The following is a 20724-nucleotide window of genomic DNA, read 5'->3' as shown; positions in this document are numbered from 1 at the left end:
GTCTATTTCCCCTTTTATTAGTATGGCATGTCCTTCTTTATCTTGTTTGATCAATGTAGGTTTGAAGTCTACTTTGTCAGAGATAAGTATTGGTACTCCTGCCTGTTTTGGGGGGCCATTGGCTTGGTAAGTCTTCTTCCAGCCTTTCATCCTAAGCCTATGCTTATTTCTGTCAGTGAGATGGGTCTCATGTAAGCAACAAATTGTTGGATCTTCCTTTTAAATACATTTCATCAAATGGTGTCTTTTGATGGGGGAATTAAGTCTATTAACATTAAGTGTTAGTACTGATAGGTATGTGATGATTCCTGTTGTTTAGTTGTCTTAGTTGTTTGAAGGTTTGATTGTGTGTACCTAAATTGAGGTTACTCTTTACTTTCTTGCCTTTTCTTTTCCTGTAGTTTGGTGCTGCCTGCCCTTTCATGGTTATGTTGGGTTTCACTTTCTGTGTGCAGAATCCCTTGAAGAGTCTTTTGTAATCGTGGCTTTGTGGTCACATATTGTTTTAGTTTCTGCTTATCATGGAAGACTTTTATTGCTCCATCTATTTTGAATGATAGTTTTGCTGGGTAGAGTATCCTGGGGCTGAAGTTATTTTCATTCAGTGTCTCAGAAGACCTCACCCCAAGCTCTTCTTGCTTTTAATGTTTCTGTTGAGAAGTCTGCTGTGATTTTGATGGGTTTACTTTTGTATGTTATTTGTTTTTTCTCTCTTACAGCCTTCAATATTCTTTCTCTAGTTTCTGTACTTGTTGTTTTAATGATATGTTGTGAGGTAGTTTATTTTGATCTGGTCTGTTTGGTGTCCTGGAGGCCTCTTGCATCCATATGGGAATAGATTTCTCTAGATTTGGGAAATTATCTGTTATTATTTTGTTGAATATATTATGCATTCCCTTCACTTGCACCTCTTCTCCTTCTTCAATGCCCATGATTCTCAGGTTTGGTCTTTTCATGGAGTTGGTGAGTTCTTGCATTTTCTTTTCACAGGTCTTGAGTTGTTTAACTAATAGTCCTTCAATTTTTCCTTTAAATACTATTTCATGTTTGAGTTCTGAGATTCTGTCTTCTGTTTGTTCTATTCTGCTGGATTGGCCTTCCATTTTGTTTTGCAATTCTGTTTCGTTCTTTTTTCTGAGGTTTTCCATATCCTGAGTCCCTTCCTCTTTAATGTTGTCTTTTTTGTCCTGAGTTCATTTATATCTTTATTAATCTTGTTCTTTGTTTCACTTTGGTGTTTATACAGTACTTCTATGGTTTCTTTTATTTCTTCTTTTGCTTTTTCAAATTCTCTATTTTTGTTGTCTTAGAATTTCTTGAGTGTCTCCTGTACATTTTTGTTGACCATATATAGTATCATCTCTATAAAATTCTCATTGAATATCTGTAGTATTTCTTGTTTTAGATTGTTCTTGTGGGCTTCATTGGGTTCTTTGGCATAGTTTATCTTCATTTTTTTCGAGTCTGGATCTGAGTATCTGCTTTCTTCCTTCCCCTCTTTTCCTGTACTAATTTTTTCCTGTGGGGAAACTGTTTCCCTGTTTTTTCTGTCTTCCCGTCATTGCCCTTGATGTTGTTATTGTCCCTGTACTGTGTGCAATTAAGTATTTTCTAGCTTGTAATAACAATAGTGATATTTAGAATGGAAGGGTGAGAGGAGATAGAAAGCAAAGAATTTAAAGAAAAAGGGAAAAGCAAATAAACAAGTAGAAACAAAACAAAACAAAGAAACAAAAAAAGTTTCAAAAATATAAACAGAGAGAGATAGTGTACTAATGAACAGTAAGCTGAACAGGCATTAGAGAGACAGAGAGAGGATTGAAAATAAAAAATAAAAAATAAATAAATAAAAATAAAAAATAAATAAATGAAAAAAAAATATAAAAAAAATCTCCAAGTTCAAATGCAATAAAGTTTCAGTCTTAATAATTTTGGTGTTCATCCCTCAGCCTCCAGTCCTCGAGATGGTGTCTCAGAAGTAGTTCTATCTTTGTCTCATCAAAGGGGAACAAAAACTAAAAAAAACAAAACAGCACAAAACAAAAAAAATCCCACAAAGTGTCCCAAGTTCAAATGCAATACAGGTTCAGTAAGTTTTTCAGCATACAGGTGTAGTTCTGTTATTGTCTCGTCAAAGGAAGAGAGAAAAAAAAAGAGTCTGGAGACAGCTCTGTGAACGGTATCTGTGGCTGTGACTCACCTGCCCACTGCTGTCAGCCTGCTGTTGCTGGAGGCGTTATTTATGCAGATCTCTGGGGTGAGCTTAGTACTCACCTGGCCCTGCAGGCTTTGTTTACTAGAGTTCTGTGTGCAATGCCACTGCTACAAGCTTTCCCCTTTCCAAGCACACTGGGGGAGGTGACACTGCACCAGCTTTCTCAGGCCTGCATGTTTATTTACAGTTCACATGGGAAGTTGGTCTTCCTCCCTCTCCTGTGGAGGTTTCCTCCCACTGCCACTTTTACAAGCTTTCCCGCTCCTGGTTGCTGGGCAGTGCCGCAGCTCCTGCCTTCTCTGGCCAGCTTGTTTATTTACTATTCCGTGAGGGATTTCCCCTCCCTCCTTCATCCCGGTCAGGGAGCCCCGCCTTTTTTGCTACGTGTCTTTTTTTGTTGTTTATTATTCAGTTTCTCTTTTTTCCCTGGGTGGGGGTTGGTCTGTCCCAGGGGCTATGCTGATCTGGCCCAGGGTTGTCCATGGTAGTACCACGTGCCGCTTAGCTCACCTTGTGGTCTGCGTCTTCCCAAGTGGTTTGTGTGCTGGCATCTGGTGGTGGTGCAGGAGCCCCCCTGGAATTAGCAGATCTTAATACTCATAAATTTTAGGGTAAAACAAGATTAAAACTCTTAAGAGGAGATTCAAGAGGATTCATGATTATATCTTACACTCAATTCCAACACATCTTTCTTAAAGTAATAGACTAGATGAAGAAAAATATGTAACTGTCTCTTTAAAAAGGTTGTTCTCCCATAAGTTGAAGTGTGTGTGTGTGTGTGTGTGTGTGTGTGTGTGTGTGTGTGTGTGTGCTGGAGAGTAAACCCAGGGCCTCACCCATGCTAAGCAAGCACTCTGTCACTGAGCTACATCCCCAGCCCAGACTGTAACTTAAAAAAAAGATTCTCAGCTCTAAAGTACCTCCAAATAATTTCTTCACATTTTCCTAGTTTGCTGCCATGTAACATAAAATCTGGATCTAGTAGGGCTTCTCATTAGTTCCTATTCCTATCATAAAATAATACTAAAGGTCAGTATTGCTTCTAAAGCAATTTTGGATTTGCTTTTGAGATATGGCTGAGGCTGAGGGCATGCACAACTCCAAACCACTTTATTATATTAAAATATCCACAGGAGGATTTTTAGATAACATCATAATTTGGATGAATGAAAAATAAGTGTGAGAGTTAGCTTATGATAAAAATTTCCAAAAATTTTCCCTTCCTTCTGTTTTCTTTCACTCAGTGCCAAAGTCAAGGTTGGTATGTTTTGCTGTTCCATTTTTTTTGTGCATTTTGTTGGTGTCTTTGTTGTGGTTTTTGATTTTTTTTTTTAAGACAAAGTTTCTCTGTGTATCCAAGCTGGCCTCAAACTCATGCCTCACAGGTGCTGAGATAACAGGCACACACCACCAGGTTGCGCAGTGCCTTTTAAATGACCCTTCTTACTTTAGAAAAGTTTTGCATTTACAGAAAAATCTTGGACATAGTACAGAGAGTTACAATATACACCACAGCTTGTAGCCCCTATTATTAACATTTTACATTGGTACAGTCTGTTTGTTCCAGCTCACAAACCAGAACTGACACATTTATGAAAATCTGTTTTATTTGGATTTCCTTAGTTTTTTCCTAACAACTATTCTGTTTAAGGATTTCATCAGAGACAACACATCACATTTAGTTATAGCTCCTTTGGCACCTCATGGCTGTGACATTTCCAGGAATTTGTTTTTGATATTGATACTTTTGAAGAGCTCTGGTTAGGTCTTTTGTAAAATATCCCTCAACTGGAATTTGTATATTTTTCTCATTATTAGACTATGAGGAAGGCCACAGAGGCAAAGTTCCATTTTTATCATATTGTATCAAAGATACATACTTGCAATAAGATGTATGACTGTTGATGTTGACCTTGGTCATCTGGTTGAGATAGTGTTTGCCATGTCTCTCAACTGTAAAGTTACTCTTTCTCTTGCTTTCCATACTGTACTCTTATGGCAGTCATTATGTGTAGCCCACACTTAAAGAGTAGCAAGTTATGTTTCATCTTAAGAAGGGTAGAATGTCTATATAAATCATTTTGAATTCTTCTGCATGGAAGAGTTATATCCTCTCCTCCATTTGTTTTTATCAGTATGGATTCATGGACATATCTTGTGTGCTTTGAATTAAAACCTTAAGGTATGTTATTTATTTTTTATATTTTAATTTCTGAAATTATGTCAGCTTTGGCCATGAAGAGCTCTTTCAGTTGCCCTCATTATTGTGGGCTTTTGTTTTTGTTTGGGGTTTTTTAATTCTTGGATTATTTTGGAGAACGTCAGTACTTTCTGCATTAAATGCTGCTCCAGGCTCATCTTGTGTATGTATACATCCTGTTCCAATTATAGCATCACATATTTCTCTAGAAAGCCCTGGTTCCTTTAATTAAGAACACAATTATAAACCAATATCTGGGCATTGAGTGTGTTCATGGCTGGTTAAGTGTCACTGCTTTTAGGCCCTTTCAGCCGTGAGAAGGAAATATATATTTCATACTAACCCTTGTTATATAAACATATCTATAAACGTTTCTACATGTAACCATTTATATCTGTATTAAGCTAAACATGAGTTTATATAGATATCTCCAACTCTATTATTCACATGCTCATTCTAGCCTCCCCTTACTTATCTGTAAACTCATACTCCAATAGTGAAAAGCTGGTTCCCACCTTTTGCTATCCACTTATTTAATTGTGCAACTATAGCATATATGTATAACACAGTATCAGAATTGTGAACTGTACTCTATGGGAGTTAATCTTCCCTTTAGCCGTCAGAATCTACTCATTTAAAAAGATGCTTAGATCAGTCCCCTTTCCCTCCACCTCTTTCCATGAGGTTGTTTTACACATTTGTTTTTTTTTCCTCAGTACAACAAAAAGATTTTTATTATTTATTTATTTATTTATTTTTATTATTCATATGTGCATACAATGCTTGGGTCATTTCTCCCCTTGCCCCCATCCCCTCCCTTACCACCCACTCCACCCCCTCCCTTTTCCCCTCACCCCCTTGATACCCAGCAGAAACTATTTTGCCCTCATCTCTAATTTTGTTGAAGAGAGAGTATAAGCAATAATAGGAAGGAACAGGGTTTTTGCTAGTTGAAATAAGGATAGCTATACAGAGAGCTGACTCACATTAATTTCCTATGCATGTGTGTTCTCTTCTAGGTTAATTCTTTTTGATCTAACCTTTTCTGTAGTTCCTGGTCCCCTTCTCCTATCGGCCTCAGTTGCTTTTAAGGTATCTGCTTTAGTTTCTCTGCATTGAGGGCAACAAATGCTAGCTAATTTTTTAGGTGTCTTACCTATCCTCATATCTCCCTTGTGTGCTTTCGCTTTTATCTTGTGACCAAAGTTCAATCCCCTTATGTTTTACACATTTGTAATACAACTAGATTGTTCTGTCAATTACGTGTTCTGTATACTAAGGTCCTCTATTGTGCCTCATTTACTTCTATTGTGAAGGTGGCTTTTTGGGATCCCAATTTTATGCAGAGGTCTTCTATTGGAATCATCACCTCTGCTGGTCCTGGTATAAGCAGGAGCATTCAGGACAAAAGCTACCTTTAGAATTCACTCCCTTCTTAGGGTTTGGCATCTTTATATTTCATCCTTTCATTTTAACTCAGGAATGTATTTATATTTTATGTAATATTTTGTTTTAATTAGGAGAGTTCTTTGTGCTATGTTATCAAACATGCTACCAGAAAAACAAGCCCTTTCTACATAATTTAAATTTTATCTCATTTCATTACATATAAATACCTTTAAAGTCCCTCAACTCTTTATTTTTGGAAAGAGGGGAATAAAAATTATGAGTGGATTAAATAAGTAATGATTCAATATCAGATCCTATTTGTTATAAATATTGGTGTTAGGGAAAAATTTTTGAATATAATATAGCTAGAATAAAATAAGAAGTTATGTATTTAAAACATTTTAGAACCAAATTTTTCTTTAGAAAAGTCAATTATTGTTTTTTGTTAGTTGCTATTTAATTTTATTGAGATGACTTCCATGAATTGAGAATGACTTTCGGTATATCTCTGAGTTAGATGTTTTTTGTTGTTCTATGACAGTGGTTAACATGCTGCTGAATGAATAAAACTAAGAGATAAATGAACAAGTACTTCAAACATATAACAATCAGTAACTATCCTGTCATTGCCATGAGAGACAGCACACCTGCTTTGGAGACTAGTGTTTTACCCACGGTTCTCGTGTGGAACCACACACAGGTTGAAGAAAAATGACTCCCTGCACCCTCATTACTTAGGGTTGGGTTGGAAGACTACGCATGTGTTTTCACCATCATGTCCCTTTTTGTTCCTGGTTTGACCACATGCCTCTTTCTGTTTCTCTTTTTGTTCCTGGTTCCAGCAGCACTGTTGCTGCTGCTGAATGTGAATTGTTACGCTCATAATAAAACATTATGCTACAATACATCTGAGTTCCACTTTAAGGGAACATGAGTTTGCCACATTCAATAGAAAAAAAGAATGTAACAATTTTCTTTTGTCTTTATGCTGGACTAAATTTATGACAACTCTTTGACATGTCTCAGAAAAGGAAGCAGAGAACACTTGCACATGAAGCCGAATTTGTAGTACTCTCTCGTGCATTGCCATTTACTTACCACGTGGCTGTGTTTCATTGTGCTATGATTCTGTTAGAAAACAACTTTTGATAATTAGAGGAGTTATCATTCTCTAAAAAATAAGTTTATAGCATTCTCATGAAGCATTTTAGAATGTCACCTGAAATATGTACTTGCCTTCAGCTTGTGGTGACCTCAACATCTAGGAGCCCAAATTATCTCTGAAAGTTTACAAATTGCTTTTTAAAGGAGGCACCAGTCTCATTTTTATGGTATTGTGTTAAAATTCATTATTCATTCTTATTTCATCTGAGTGAGATAATTTTCACAGATTGACATAAATCCTTAGATGGTGGTAAAGACTGATCAATGTGAGAAGAAACTACATTTTCTTTATCCTCCTTTCATAGTTTCATGTTTCCATTGCATTTTCTCAATTTTAAGTCATGCTATGGTTTGGATATAGTTTGTTAACCAAAAGTTCCTGAGCTGAAATATTGTCTCCAATGTAATGGTACAGAGTGGCGAGGAATCTTTAGAGGGTAAGCCCATTGGAAAGTAACTAGGTATGGGGGCCCCATCTTCAGAAGAGGCTGATGCTCCTCTTCTGGAAGTGGGTTAGGTCTTGCAGGACTGGATTGCTTGCCATGAGGAAGGTGGTTATAAAGTTTAGCCTCTTCTGCCTGCCCCTGGATGCTTTTGTACATATTCCTGTTGTATGATACTGTCTGCCACTCAGCAGATGTGGCCACCTGAGTTTGGACTTTTCAGTCTCCAAAACTGTAAGTCAAAATAAAAGTATTTTACTTATAATGTATTCAGCCTCTGGTATTTTGTTGTAGCAACACAAGAGGAACTAGAGACTTTTTCTCTAGCCCTTTGATAGCTGAATTAAGTTTATAATTAGGAAGGAAAGGAAATCATTTAAACTCCTTACTTAATATTCCTTTTTTCTTTCTATAAATTACCAAAAAAGGAATTAACAGTTGTAAGCAACTGCCCTTCCAGGCAGGAAAAACATGTCATTTCAATGCTCGCCACTAAAATTGTGGAATTATTTTCTCAGACCCCTATTTTCTTTGGATATACAACTTGTGGAAACGATGACACAACACACTGATGATACCACACACTGAAAGCTGTTGATTAATAAGGGGTAGGGGGAAGGTAAGGCAGAGCAATAGAGGGGGTTAATCTGATAAAAATACAATATATTCATGGGTGAAGTACCATGGCAAAGCCCCTTCAAATGAGGACTATACACTTTAAAAATGAAAGATTGGAATGAAGAACAGGTCCTGTTGGTGGGGTTGTGGGGGTCTGAGTGGGAGAGGGGAGGGTAAGTGGAGAGGGTGAAGGAGGGGGAGTAAGGTCAATGTACTTTATATATTTGTAAGAAAATGGAACAATGAAACTTGTTGAGATTATTTTAAGTAGGGGAAGAAGTGAGGGAGAATATGGAGGGGATGAATCTCACCAAGGTACATTGTAAACATATATGGAAATGTGACCGTGAAATCCCCCTGTACAACTAATATATGTCAGTAAAAATATTTTTAAAATGATTTATTCTAGGAAAGTCTGCTGAGCATTTACTCCAGACAGATATGACATAAGGAGAGCCTCATTGAGGGCTATGGATCCAGAATCTGGCACTCTGCAAAAGTGGAGTTTAAGATGGGAGCTCTATGATCTGTGCAGCAAGCAGACACTGGAGAAGGGTCCCCTGCACCTCCTGTTTTCTCACTGGCACCATGGTTTGGATTCATGTTAAGAGGGGTTTTACTGCCAAACCTTGTTGATGGAGCATTAGACCACCTGGCCTTTTTACATCTCCAAGTCCAAATGGCTTCTCCGCTTCACTGGCTAAGCAAACAACCACCTGATAATCAGTGTGAACACAAGGAACTGTAACTAAGACAAAGATTTGCAGACACAGGTCTATGTGGTAGGAAGTGTGGGTCATGCTGCACAGGGATGTGGAGGGTACTTCCATTTGGAAATGGGTTTGACCTCTGGGAGGAGGAGCAAGGCCTGCTGTATGTGGTGGAGACAGGGCAAAGACCAGCATGGCCAAGGAAAGCAGGATCACTCAGTGCAGACTCCTTTAGTTGGAGCTCCTTCCCTACTCTCAGAGCCTCAGAGACATTTGGTAGAAAGGCAGCTAATGCTCAGGCATTTCCCACACCTATACATGTACTGGTGGAGTGCCTCTGGAATGAGGGACATTAACTGGACAATCCACAGGCTCAGCCAACTGGGACAGTTTGAGGGCAGCCCCTATACTCACCACATTGTGAGGCCTGCATAAGGAGATTATTGTCATGATTTCTGCCCAACAGTGGTCACTGTCTTAGTTCATGCATACTGGACAGGCCTGGGCTCAGGCTCCATTCAGACCTTTCTGGTTTGACCTGTCTGGACATGGGAGAGAAAATGCTTCATTGACCCAAACCTATACCTAGTGAACAACAAAGAGTATGAGAAAAAAGCTAAGTAAGCCTCCCCACCCTCCATGTCTTCAACAGGAGGAACTATTGACTGGTTTTAAAAATTGTCATGTTTTGCATTTGTTTCATTTTGTTTCCCCTTCCTACTATTTTTCATATGCTCATCCAATATAGCTTTATGCTCTTCCTCATCTTGTTTCTTCTCTCTTTTTCTTTTCTGGTCCCTTTTTTAATTTTTTTGTTAATTAATACCTCTACTTTTATTCATTTTTAACTTCCCAGCTTTCCTATATTATCTTAGCTCCTTTCTTTTCCATCTGTAATTGTGGAGTTGCTATTTTCTTTTTTTAACTATACTTAAATATCTTGTTTGCTTTGTATTATTGTTGTTACTACAGTCTGCTTTCTCTCCTATGAGTGAAAAGGAAGGTTGAGACCTCAAGAGACAGCTATACACTAAGATGACCCCCATATAAAACCAGATGAGATATCTATCCTATAAGACATGCAAATTGTAATGCAAAAACACAAGAAATATTGAAAAAACAAGGCTTTATGGCTCCTCCAAAAGTTCATAACTCTTCAGTAACAAATCCAAAGACATTGAAATGGTAGAAATATCAAAGAATTCAAAAGAATAATTTTAAAAATGATCAATGATCTCAAGTATGATATAAATAAACATATTAATGAAGTAAAGTCAATTCAAGACTTAGATGACAAATTCACCAGAGGTAGAGATTCTGAAAAAAATGAACAAATGGAAATCTTGTAAATGAAAGCTCAATAAATCAAATAACAACATTCAATGGAAAGCATCACCAGTAGACAAGATCAGCAGAATAAAGAATATCAGGAATTGAAGACAAGGTTGAGGAATTACTGCATTTGGCTAGCAATACTGGAAAAAAAACTAAGCAACTGTGGCTATAACTTTCAAGATATCTGGGATACAATAAAGAGTCCAGACTTATAAGTCTTGGGGCCTGGCATAGTGGTCCATACCTGTAATCCAAGATACTTGGGAAACAGAAATAGGTGGATAATGGTTCAAGACCAGTCTGGGGGAAAAGTTAGTGAAAACTTACCTCAAAAAATAAGCTGGCTATGGTGGCACATGTCTGTAATTCCAGCTACTAGGGAGGCAGAGGTAGGAGGATAACAGTCTGAGGTCAGCCCAGACAAAAGCACAAGAACTTATTTGATAAACTAAAGCAAGAGGGCTTAGGGTGTGGCTCAAGTGATAGAGAACTTGCCTAGCAAGCATGAAGCTCTGAGTTCAAAATCCCAAACTTCCAAAACCCTTACAAATATAAGATACCTACTAGCATAGAAAACCTACTCAATGAAGTTATAGCAGAAAATTTCTCAAATCTAGGGATAGACATAAACATCCAAATACAGGAGACATTTAGAACCCCAAATAGATATGACCAGAAAAGAACCTCTCAGCATTACATTATAGTTAAAATGTCAAGAGCAACAACGAAAATACTAAAAGATGTGAGAGAAGTGCCAAGTTACTTACAAAGGCAAACTCTCTGAGATTACATTAGATCTCTCAGCAGAAACCCTAAATGCCAACAAAGCAAGGAATGATTTATTTCAAGCACCCAGTATAAATATCTTCTAATTGAGATTACTATATCCAGCAAGGTTATTCTTTCAAATCAATAGAGATGTAAAGACCTGAGTTACGCACAAACTAAAGCAATCCATGACCATTGTGCCAGTATTTCAGAAAATACCTAAAGGAATCCTATACACAGAAGAAGAATAAAGAAATTCCCAATCAAGACAGCTCCAGAATGAATAAACCTCACAGAAGAAAAGAATACAAATAGGAATTAGAAAATTATCAAACATGTTCTATTGAACAAACCAGAAAACCTGTGGGATGCATGAGGGAGAAAGAGTACTTGAATCAACCAGGAGAAAAAACTACAGGAATTAACAAATACCTCTCAACAATAGCCCTAAATATAAATGGTCTTAACTCTGTAATTAGAAACTTTGGCTTGGTGGTTGGATTAAAAAGCAAGATCCAACTGTTTATTATGTACAAGAAATACTCCTCCCTGGCAAAGACATACACATACTGAATGTGAAAGGATGGAGAACTGTGTTATAAGCAAACAGAACTCAAAAACAAGCTGGAGTAGCAATATTCATATTTGATATAGCAAACTTGAAGGAAAAAAATCATCAAAAAGATATAACAATTATAAATATATGTGCCCTGAATGTCAGTGTACCCAATTTCATAGAACAAACCCTGCTGGACATAAAGGGACAGATAGGTCCAGATACACTCATAGTGTGTGATTTCAGTACCCTGTTCTCATTAATAGATAGATCATCTGGGCAAGAAATCAATAGTCTTCAGAATTAAACTGCAACATAGTTCAAAAGGACTTAACAGACATCTATAGAATATCCCACAGATGCAAAAAAGTTAAAATAATTTCTTGTATCTCATCAGATCTTAACAATAAAACTAGAAATTAACAGCAAGAGAAACTACAAAAAATTAACAAACACATGGAGATTGAGCAATATGATTTTCAACAGACATATTGGGTCATTAAAGAAATCAGAGGAGAAATTTTAAATTCTTAGAATCAAATGAAAAGGAAATCACCTCTTACCCCAGTACCTGCGGACACAGTGAAGGCAGGTATAAGAGGGAAGTTTACAGCTATGAGTGCCTATATTAGAAAACCAGAAGATGTCATCTAAATAACCTAAAGGTGCATCACAAGGTCTTGGAAACAAGAACAAGCCAAACCCAGAATTAGTAGAAAGAGAGAAAAAAAGATCAGAAATAAAATTCATGAAATGAAAACCAAAAGGACCAATGAAAGAAATAGTTGATTCTAGGAAAAGATTAAGAAGGTTGACAAATCCTTAGCCAAACTAATCAAAAGAAAGAAATAGAAGACTAATTAATAAAATTAGAGGCAAAAAGTAGCTATTAAAATAGATAACACCAAAATCCAGAGGACTATTAGGTAATATTCTGAATACTTGTATTTCAATAAATTGGAAAATCTAAAGGACATGAATATATTTCTAGACATATATGACCTATCAAAAATTGAACCAAGAGGATATTAAAATCCTAAGCAGATTGATAATAAGCAATGATATTGAAGCAGTAATAGTCTCCCAACAAAGGAAACCCCAGGGCCAGATTGATTCATTGCTGAATTCTACCAGACCTTTAAAGAACTAAGACCACTGCTCTTCAAACTCTTCCATAAAGTAGAAAGGGAAGGTATGCTTCCAATCTCATTCTATAAAGCCAGAATTACCATAATACCAAAACCAGATAACACAGCACAAGATGAAAACTAATGAGCAATTTCCTTGATGGACATGAATGCAAAAATCTTCTGTAAAAATACTTTGCAAACTGAATTCAACAACACATTAAAAATATCCTACACTGTGATCAAGCTGGCCTCATTCGAAGTATGCAAGGATAGTTCAACATATGTAAATCAATAAACATAATAAAAGACATAAATAGAATCAAGGAAAAAAATCACAAGAGCATCTCAATAGATGCAGAAAAAAGCCTTTGAAAATATTTAACATCTCTTCATGATAAAAGCCCTGAACAAATTAAGACTAGAATACTCATAAAGAAGGCTATATATGATAGACCTATAACCAACATTATACTTAATGGGGGGAAAACTGAAAGCATTTTCTCTAAAATCCAGAATGAAATAAGGGTTTTACTCTCACCACTCTTATTCAGTATAGTGCTTGAAAACTGAGCTAGAGCAATAAGGCAAGGGAAATAAATAAAAGGGTTAGAAGTAGGAAAAGAATAAGTAAAACTATCCCTGTTTGCAGATGATATGACTCTATACTTAAGAGACCCTAAAGAATCCATGAGAAGACTCATAGTTGATAAGCACTTTCAGTAAAGTAGAAGAATACAAACTTAACACAAAAATCAGTATCTTTCATACCTAGCAAAAACAAACTCATTAAAAAAGAAATCAGGCATACATCCATTCACAATAGCCTTGAAAATGCCTAGGAATAAACCTAGCCAAAGAGATGAAAGACCGCCACAATGAGAACTACGAAATGTTGCAGAAAGAAATTGCAGAAGACACTGCAAAACAAAAAGACTTCTTCTGTTCATGGATCACCAGAATTAATATTGTGAAAGTGGCCATATCATCCGAAGCAATCTACAGATAAAGTGCAATCCCCATAAAAAATCCAATGACATTCTTCACAGAAATAGAAAATACAACTCTAAAATTCACATGGAAGCACAAAAGACTCTGAATGGGCAAAAAATCCTGAGCCAAAAGAGCAACGCTGGAGGTATCATAATAGCTGGCTTCAACTATACTACAGAGCCATAGTAAATACAGCATGGTACTGGCACAAAAACAGACATGTAGATGAATGGAACAGAATAGAAGACCCAGAAATGTAACAAAGGTGCCAAAAACATGTACTAGAAAAAAAGATAGTTATTTAAACAAGTGGTGCTTTGAAAATTAGATACTCACATGTAGAAGACTGAATCTAGATCCCTGTCTTTCACCTGTATAAAAATAAACTCAAAATGGATCAAAGACCATAATGTTAAACCTGAAACTACTAGAGGAAAACTAGGCAGGACACCAGTAGGTCAGGAAAAATTGATGAATAGGTTTGCATCAACTTAAAAAGATTCCACACAGCAAAAGAAATTGACAGAGTGAAGGGACAGCCTACAGAAAGGGAGAAAATCTTTGCCAGGTATTTATCTGCCAGAGATTAATATCTAGAATATGTAAAGAACTCAAAAAAGTCAAATATCAGAAGAGAAAACAATCCCATCAAAAATATGGGCAAATGAACTGGACACTTTTCAAGTGAATTAGTACAAATAGCCAATAAATACATGAAAAATGTTTAACATCTTTAGCCATCAGGGAATGCAAATCAAACCTATCCTGAGATTCAATCTCATTCCAGTCAGAATAACTATTATCAAGAAAACAAAAAATGGTTGGGTATGGTGGCTTTCACAGATAATCCCAGCTACTCAGGAGGATTGAGTACAAGTCCAGCCCAGGCAAGTAGTTAGCAGGACCCCCATCTCAACCAATAAGCTGAGTGTGCTGGTGCACAACTATGATCCCAGCTATGTGGGAAGCCCTAGGTAGAAGCATTGTGGCCTAAGACTGGCCCTGGGCAAAAATGTGAGACCCTATGTAAAACAAAAAGTCCTGGGGGCATGAGTTAAGTGGGTATAGCACAAGTTCAAGCCCCAGTCCTGCCAAAAAAGGAAGAAAGGAAAGAAGGGAGGGAGGGAGGGAGGGAGGAAGGAAGGAAAGGAAAACTAATAAATGCTAGTGAGCATGTGGGTGGGGATGGGGAAAGAATGCTATACACTGTTGGTGGGAATGTGGATTAGTGTAGCCACCATGGAAATCAGTATGGAGATGCCTCAAAAACTTAAAAACAGACCTACCAGCAATGCCACTTCTGGGCGTATACCCAACAGAATCAAAGTCAGCTTACTACAGAGATACCTGCATGTCATGTTTATAGTCACACTATTCACAATAGCTAAGTTATAGGATCAGCCTAGGTACCCACTGATGGAGGAATGAATAAAGAAAATGTGGCATTTATACACAATGGAGTATCAGCCATGAAGAAGAATGAAAATCTGTCACTTGTAGGAAAATGGGTGGAATTGGAGTTCATGTTAAGCAAAACAAGCCTGACTCTGAAAGACATGTCTTCTGTAATATGTGGATTTCGAGAAAAAAAAGACACCAAAGTAAAAGTGGTACTATTAGGGATAGTACCACAGAAAATGACTAAGAAAGAGCACAATGGAAGCTGCCACCACAGAAAACTGATAATAATGTGAGATGATGCATATGTTAATTAGTTCAATCTAGCCATCCCACAATGTATGCATATTTCAAAACATCATGCTGTACATGATAAACATATATGTGCATATTAATCAATTAACTAACTACAAAAAGATGTTACAATACCTTTTATAACCTAGTCTCAGGGTTACACAATATCATTTCTATAATACTCTATTTATTAGTACTGAATCATTAAGTCCATCACTTGCTTCAAGTCTGGAAATCCCAGTGTGGATGAGGCTTCTCCAGTGGTGTTTCTTAAGCACAGCTTTCTGAGTAACAGTTCCTTTTATCCCAAGCCCTGTGAGCTAAAAAGACAAGTTATCCACCCACATACTAATCCAACATACATTTGTGTGAGGGTCATTAGATAACTGAACTAGATAGTCCTAAAACAGGCCCAAAGCAATCACTGGTCCTAGATAGCTCTGAAATTCACCTAGACCTGGGCTAGAAGTTCCTTGATTCTAATTCAAGAATAGCAGGAATGGTTCTCTTGATAACACTCTCTGGATTCTTGGTTCCTTCCTTTTCCAGAGAGTTAGCTGTCTTGGTGTTTTGGAGCTGTGTAGTTTTTTTGTTTGTTTTCGATACTGGGGTTTCAACTCAGGGTCTCATGCTTGCTAAGTAGGAGCTGTACCACTTGAGCCACTCCACCAGCCCTTTTTTGTGTTGGGTTTTTTTGAGATAGGGTCTTGGGAACTAATTGCCTCTGCCTGGCTTTGAACTGCGATCCTCCTGATTTCTGCCTCCTGAGTAGCTAGGATTACAGGCATGAGCCATTGGCACCCAGCAGAGCTGCATAATTTTGTCATCAAAATTTTAGGGTTCTACCCAGGCACAGGTGGCTCACACCTGTAATCCTAGCTACTCAGGAGACAGAAATCAGGAGAATCATGGTTTGAAGCCAGCCTGGGCAAATAGTTCGTGAGACCCTATCTTGAAAAAACCCTTCACAGAAGCGATGGCGCAGGCGTCTGTCAAAAGCCAGGAGCCGCAGCTGAGCTGAGAACGACACCAGGAAAACCTGCCCCACACCAAAAGGCCTGCCGAGAGCACCCAGCTGGTGCGGGTGTCGGGAGACAAACGCTCGGGAAAGTCGATTATGGAAGATTGCCACAGGAGTAACTCTTCAGAGACTGCACCTCAGCCAGGTCCAACAGTTCAGGGAGCACATATTTCTCATATTGCTCAACAGGTATCATCTTTATCAGAAAGTGAGGGATCTCAGGATTCATCTGACAGCATAGGCTCTCACAGAAAACTCACGGGATCCTAGCACGGCGCCCATCTTACAGAAAAATTTTGAAAGACCTCTCTTCTGAAGATACTCGGGGTAGAAAAGGAGACGGAGAAAACCCCGGAGAAAACCCCGGAGTTTCTGCTGTCACTTCTATGTCTGTTCCAACTCCCATCTATCAGACTAGCAGCGGACAGTACATTGCCATTGCACCAAATGGAGCCTTACAGTTGGCCAGTCCAGGAGCAGATGGAGTACAGGGACTGCAGGCATTAACCATGACAAATTCAGGCAGTACTCAGCAAGGCACTATTCTCCAGTATGCGCAGACCTCTGATGTACAACAAATACTTGTGCCCAGCAAGCAGGTGGTTGTACAGACTGCATCAGGAGATACGCAGACATATCAGATCCGTACCACACCAGTTACTTCACTGCAACAAACTGTGGTGACGACATCTCCTGTGACTCTTACGTCTCAGACAGCTAAGACAGATGACCCCTAACTGAAAAGAGAAATAAGGTTGATGAAAAACAGAGAAGCTGCTCGAGAATGTCGCAGGAAGAAGAAGGAATATGTGAAAGGCCTGGAAAATCGAGTTGCGGTCCTGGAAAATCAAAATAAAACTCTAATAGAAGAGTTAAAAACTTTGAAGGATCTTTATTCTCATAAAAGTGTTTGATTCCTAAAGTATTTTGTGGACCTGCCTAAAAATTAGACAGATTTTTTAGTGGAGTTTTATAAATTAAAAAGGTCAAAAATGAAGCTGAGTTTAGGCTTGTGCCATGCAGAGGCATATGTCTTATTGCAAGCGATCTGGTGATAATAAAGTAGAAGACGACCTCAAGGACACTGCCGGCACAACTGGAAGCTCTGTAAAAGTTAAACACACTGAACAGGAAGAAGAAAGGCGCTCTCAGCAACTCCAGTTTTCTAAATAGTAGTAATTGTCAATCCAAAAATGGCAGGTAAGATAAAATTTGGTAAATTGAATGTTTTCAAGTAAATCAATTTACCCTCTAGATTTGCATTTCTTAATGTTTCCTGAAACTTAACCCTTCTCAGTTATATGTGGTTGTGTGTGTGTTGCTATGAATAAATTCTAAATTACAAATATAAAAGAAAACCTAATACATCACTAAATATATAAATCATGTGTTCTGATTGATTATGTATATTTGTTCTATTGTCAAGTCTTTAAAATGGGTTTTTAAACGTTTGTTGGACTTGAGAGTTTTTGAGACTGGGTTAACCATTTTTGACGTTTTTGTCCTATTGGGCATCTAAGGTACATGAATGGAGTGTGGTGGTTTTATAACATTTTGTATCAGAATGGAAAGAACTGTTTAAAAGTTTGATACTTTTAAGTAGTTTGGTTTTTGCTTACTCTGGTAAGGTTGATTTTTTACAAATATGTAACAAATTGCTTTTTTTGATTCTACATCCTATATGCAAGTTGAAATATCCATTACTTATCTGTTGTGCTTTGATGGAATGAAATGTTTACATAAGTCCTTAAAATATTTTTTAAAAAACCTAAAAATGCATACCAAAGTTTTTCCAAGATTTTATAATCAATTTAATGTAAGGTTTATCAGGTTCTAAAATAGCAGTTATTGAGGTAATTTATGTTAGAGACTATTTTATAATGTAGTGAATGGTACCTTTATAAGAAAAGTGACTGCCAATATATTTTTATAGCTAATCTTTATAAATTCTAATGTTGAGTTTTTAATGATTATTTTAAATGTTTATATAGTTTAGTAAAAAATTTTGATCTCAAAGTATAATTTTTATATAATGGGAAGTAAAGCTTTCAGATTGGCTGAGTTGAATTGGCTAAGTTTTATAAGCAGTTTATTTAGAAGTTCAAAATGTGGTCAGCATACCAGTGTTTAATCTCTGTATTCTAATTTGTATACATTTTGAAACTATATTGCAAAACTGTTGTTTGCTTCTTATATGTTTCATAGTGTTGTCTGAAATTAAAGCACATTTGATAAAAAAAAAAAAGAAAAAAAGAAAGAAAAAAACCCTTACAAATAAAGGGCTGGTGGAGTGGCTCAAGATGTAGGCTCTGAGTTCAAGCCCCAGTACTGCAAAAAAAAAAAAAAATTGGGGGCTCTAAATAACTCTTTTCATGGTGTGCTGCCTCTGTTGTCTGTGTCTAAGCTGATGGTATTTCCATCAATGTCATTAGGTTTAGAAGTGCTGTGGGTCTCCTGTGAATCTTACTGTGGTTTATTTCATTAAACAAAAGTCACATCCATAAGTCTCTTCAATGTAAGCTTCAAGAAACTTAAGGATATTTTCCTTCTATAGTCTTCAAGCTTCTTCAAATCCCCACTGTTTGACTGGATAGTTCTCTGAGGCTCCACGTTAGATCTTTCTGAGGTTTAAACAAAGTATTTTACAACCAAATTTCATGTTCATTTCTGGACCACATTTTCCGGCAGTGAACTTGATTTTTACTGAGCAGCCATTTCTTTTTTTTTTTTTAATTCTTTTATTCACATGTACATACATTGTTTGGGTCATTTCTCCTCCCTGCCCCCTCTCCCCCCTTTCCCCCTCAGTTCCAGGCAGGTCCTATTCTGCCTTTCGCTCTAGTTTTGTTGAAGAAAAGAGACAAGCCTTAAGGAAGACAAAGCGTTTTTGCTAGTTGAGTTAAGGATAGCTATACAGATATATTCCTAGCATTGCTTTCGTGTACACGTGTTGTGACCCATGTTGATTCATCTCTAACTGATTTCATCCTGGTTACTGATCCCCTTCTCATGATAACCTCTGTTGCTTTAAGGTTTCTGTATTAGCTCCTCTGGAGTTGGGTACATAAAACACTTTCATGTTTTGGGTTTTCTACCTATTTCTATATCACCCAAATGTGCTCTCCCCTTATCGTGTGATCCAAGCCCAACCACATTGATGCATTTGCCCTAGATCTAAAATTCACATATGAGGGAGAACATACGATTTTTGGTCTTCTGAGCTTGGCTGACCTCACTCTGAATGATGTTCTCTAGTTCCATCCATTTCCCTGCAAATGATAAGATTTCACTCTTCTTCACAGCTGAGTAAAATTCCATTGTGTACAAGTACCACATTTTCTTGATCCATTCATCAGTAGTGGGGCATCGTGGTTGTTTCCGTAACTTGGCTATTGTGAATTGTGCTGCAATAAACATGGGTGTGCAGGTGCCTCTGGAGTAACCTGTGTCACATTCCTTTGGGTATATCCCCAAGAGTGGGATTGCTGGATCATATGGCAGGTCTATGTTCAGATTTTTAAGTAGCCTCCAAATTTTTTTCCCTAGCAGTGAAATTGCTAGAGATGGTGAGCATTTTTTCTAGTGAAATTGCTAGAGATGGTGATAAATTCCTTTATTGCTAGAGATGGTGAGCATTTTTTCATGTGTTTTTTGGCCATTTGAATTTCTTCTTTTGAGAAAGTTCTATTAAGCTCAGTTGCCCATTTTTTAATTGGTTCATTGATTTTAGGAGAGTTTAGTTTCTTAAGTTCCCTGTATATTCTGGTTATCAGTCCTTTGTCTGATGTATAGCTGGCAAATATTTTCTCCCATGCTGTGGGTGTTCTCTTCAGTTTAGAGACCATTTCTTTTGTTGTGCAGAAGCTTTTTAATTTTATGAAGTCCCATTTGTCCATCCTTTCTCTTAGTTACTGGGCTACTGGGGTTGTATTGAGGAAGTCCTTGCCTATACCTATTAGTTCCAAAGTGTTTCCTACTCCTTCCTTTAGTAACTTCAGAGTTTTAGGTCTGCTATTTAGGTTCTTGATCCATTTTGAGTTGATATTAGTACAAGGTGATAGACATGGATCTAGTTTCAGTTTCTTGCAGATGGATAACCACTTTTCCCAGCAACATTTGTTGAAGAGGCTGTCTTTTTCTCCATCGTATATTTTTGGCACATTTGTCAAAAATGAGGTGGGTATAGTTGTGTGGATTCATATCTGGATCTTCTATTCTGTTCCACTGGTCTTCATGTCTATTTTTATGCCAGTACCATGCGGTTTTATTGCTTTTGCTTTGTAATACAGTTTGAAATCGGGTATTGTGATACCTCCAGCATTGCTTTTTCTGCTGAGTATTGCCTTGGCTATTTGCGGTCTCTTGTGTTTCCAAATGAACTTCAGAGTAGATTTTTCTATCTCTGTGATGAAAGTCATTGGGATTTTGATGGGAATTGCATTAAACATGTAGATTGCTTTTGGTAGTATAGCCATTTTTACTATGTTGATTCT

General features: G+C 37.3%; 2 protein-coding genes and 1 pseudogene across 6 annotated transcripts in view; 2 read left to right on the top strand and 1 right to left on the bottom strand.

Moving 5' to 3' along the window:
• The window catches only part of LOC141422477 (neutral amino acid uniporter 4-like), a 449783-nt gene that overhangs the window by 91559 nt on the left and 337500 nt on the right, over positions 1-20724 (top strand). The gene's annotated exons all lie outside the window — the stretch shown is intronic.
• LOC141421463 (deuterosome assembly protein 1) overlaps positions 1-20724 on the bottom strand; it is a 409755-nt gene that overhangs the window by 92428 nt on the left and 296603 nt on the right. The gene's annotated exons all lie outside the window — the stretch shown is intronic.
• LOC141420806 (cyclic AMP-dependent transcription factor ATF-1 pseudogene) lies at positions 16415-18451 on the top strand (annotated as a pseudogene).

This window comes from Castor canadensis, chromosome 1, assembly GCF_047511655.1.
Source record: "Castor canadensis chromosome 1, mCasCan1.hap1v2, whole genome shotgun sequence".
Lineage (NCBI taxonomy): Eukaryota > Metazoa > Chordata > Mammalia > Rodentia > Castoridae > Castor > Castor canadensis.
This window is presented reverse-complemented; position numbering and strand designations above follow the sequence as displayed.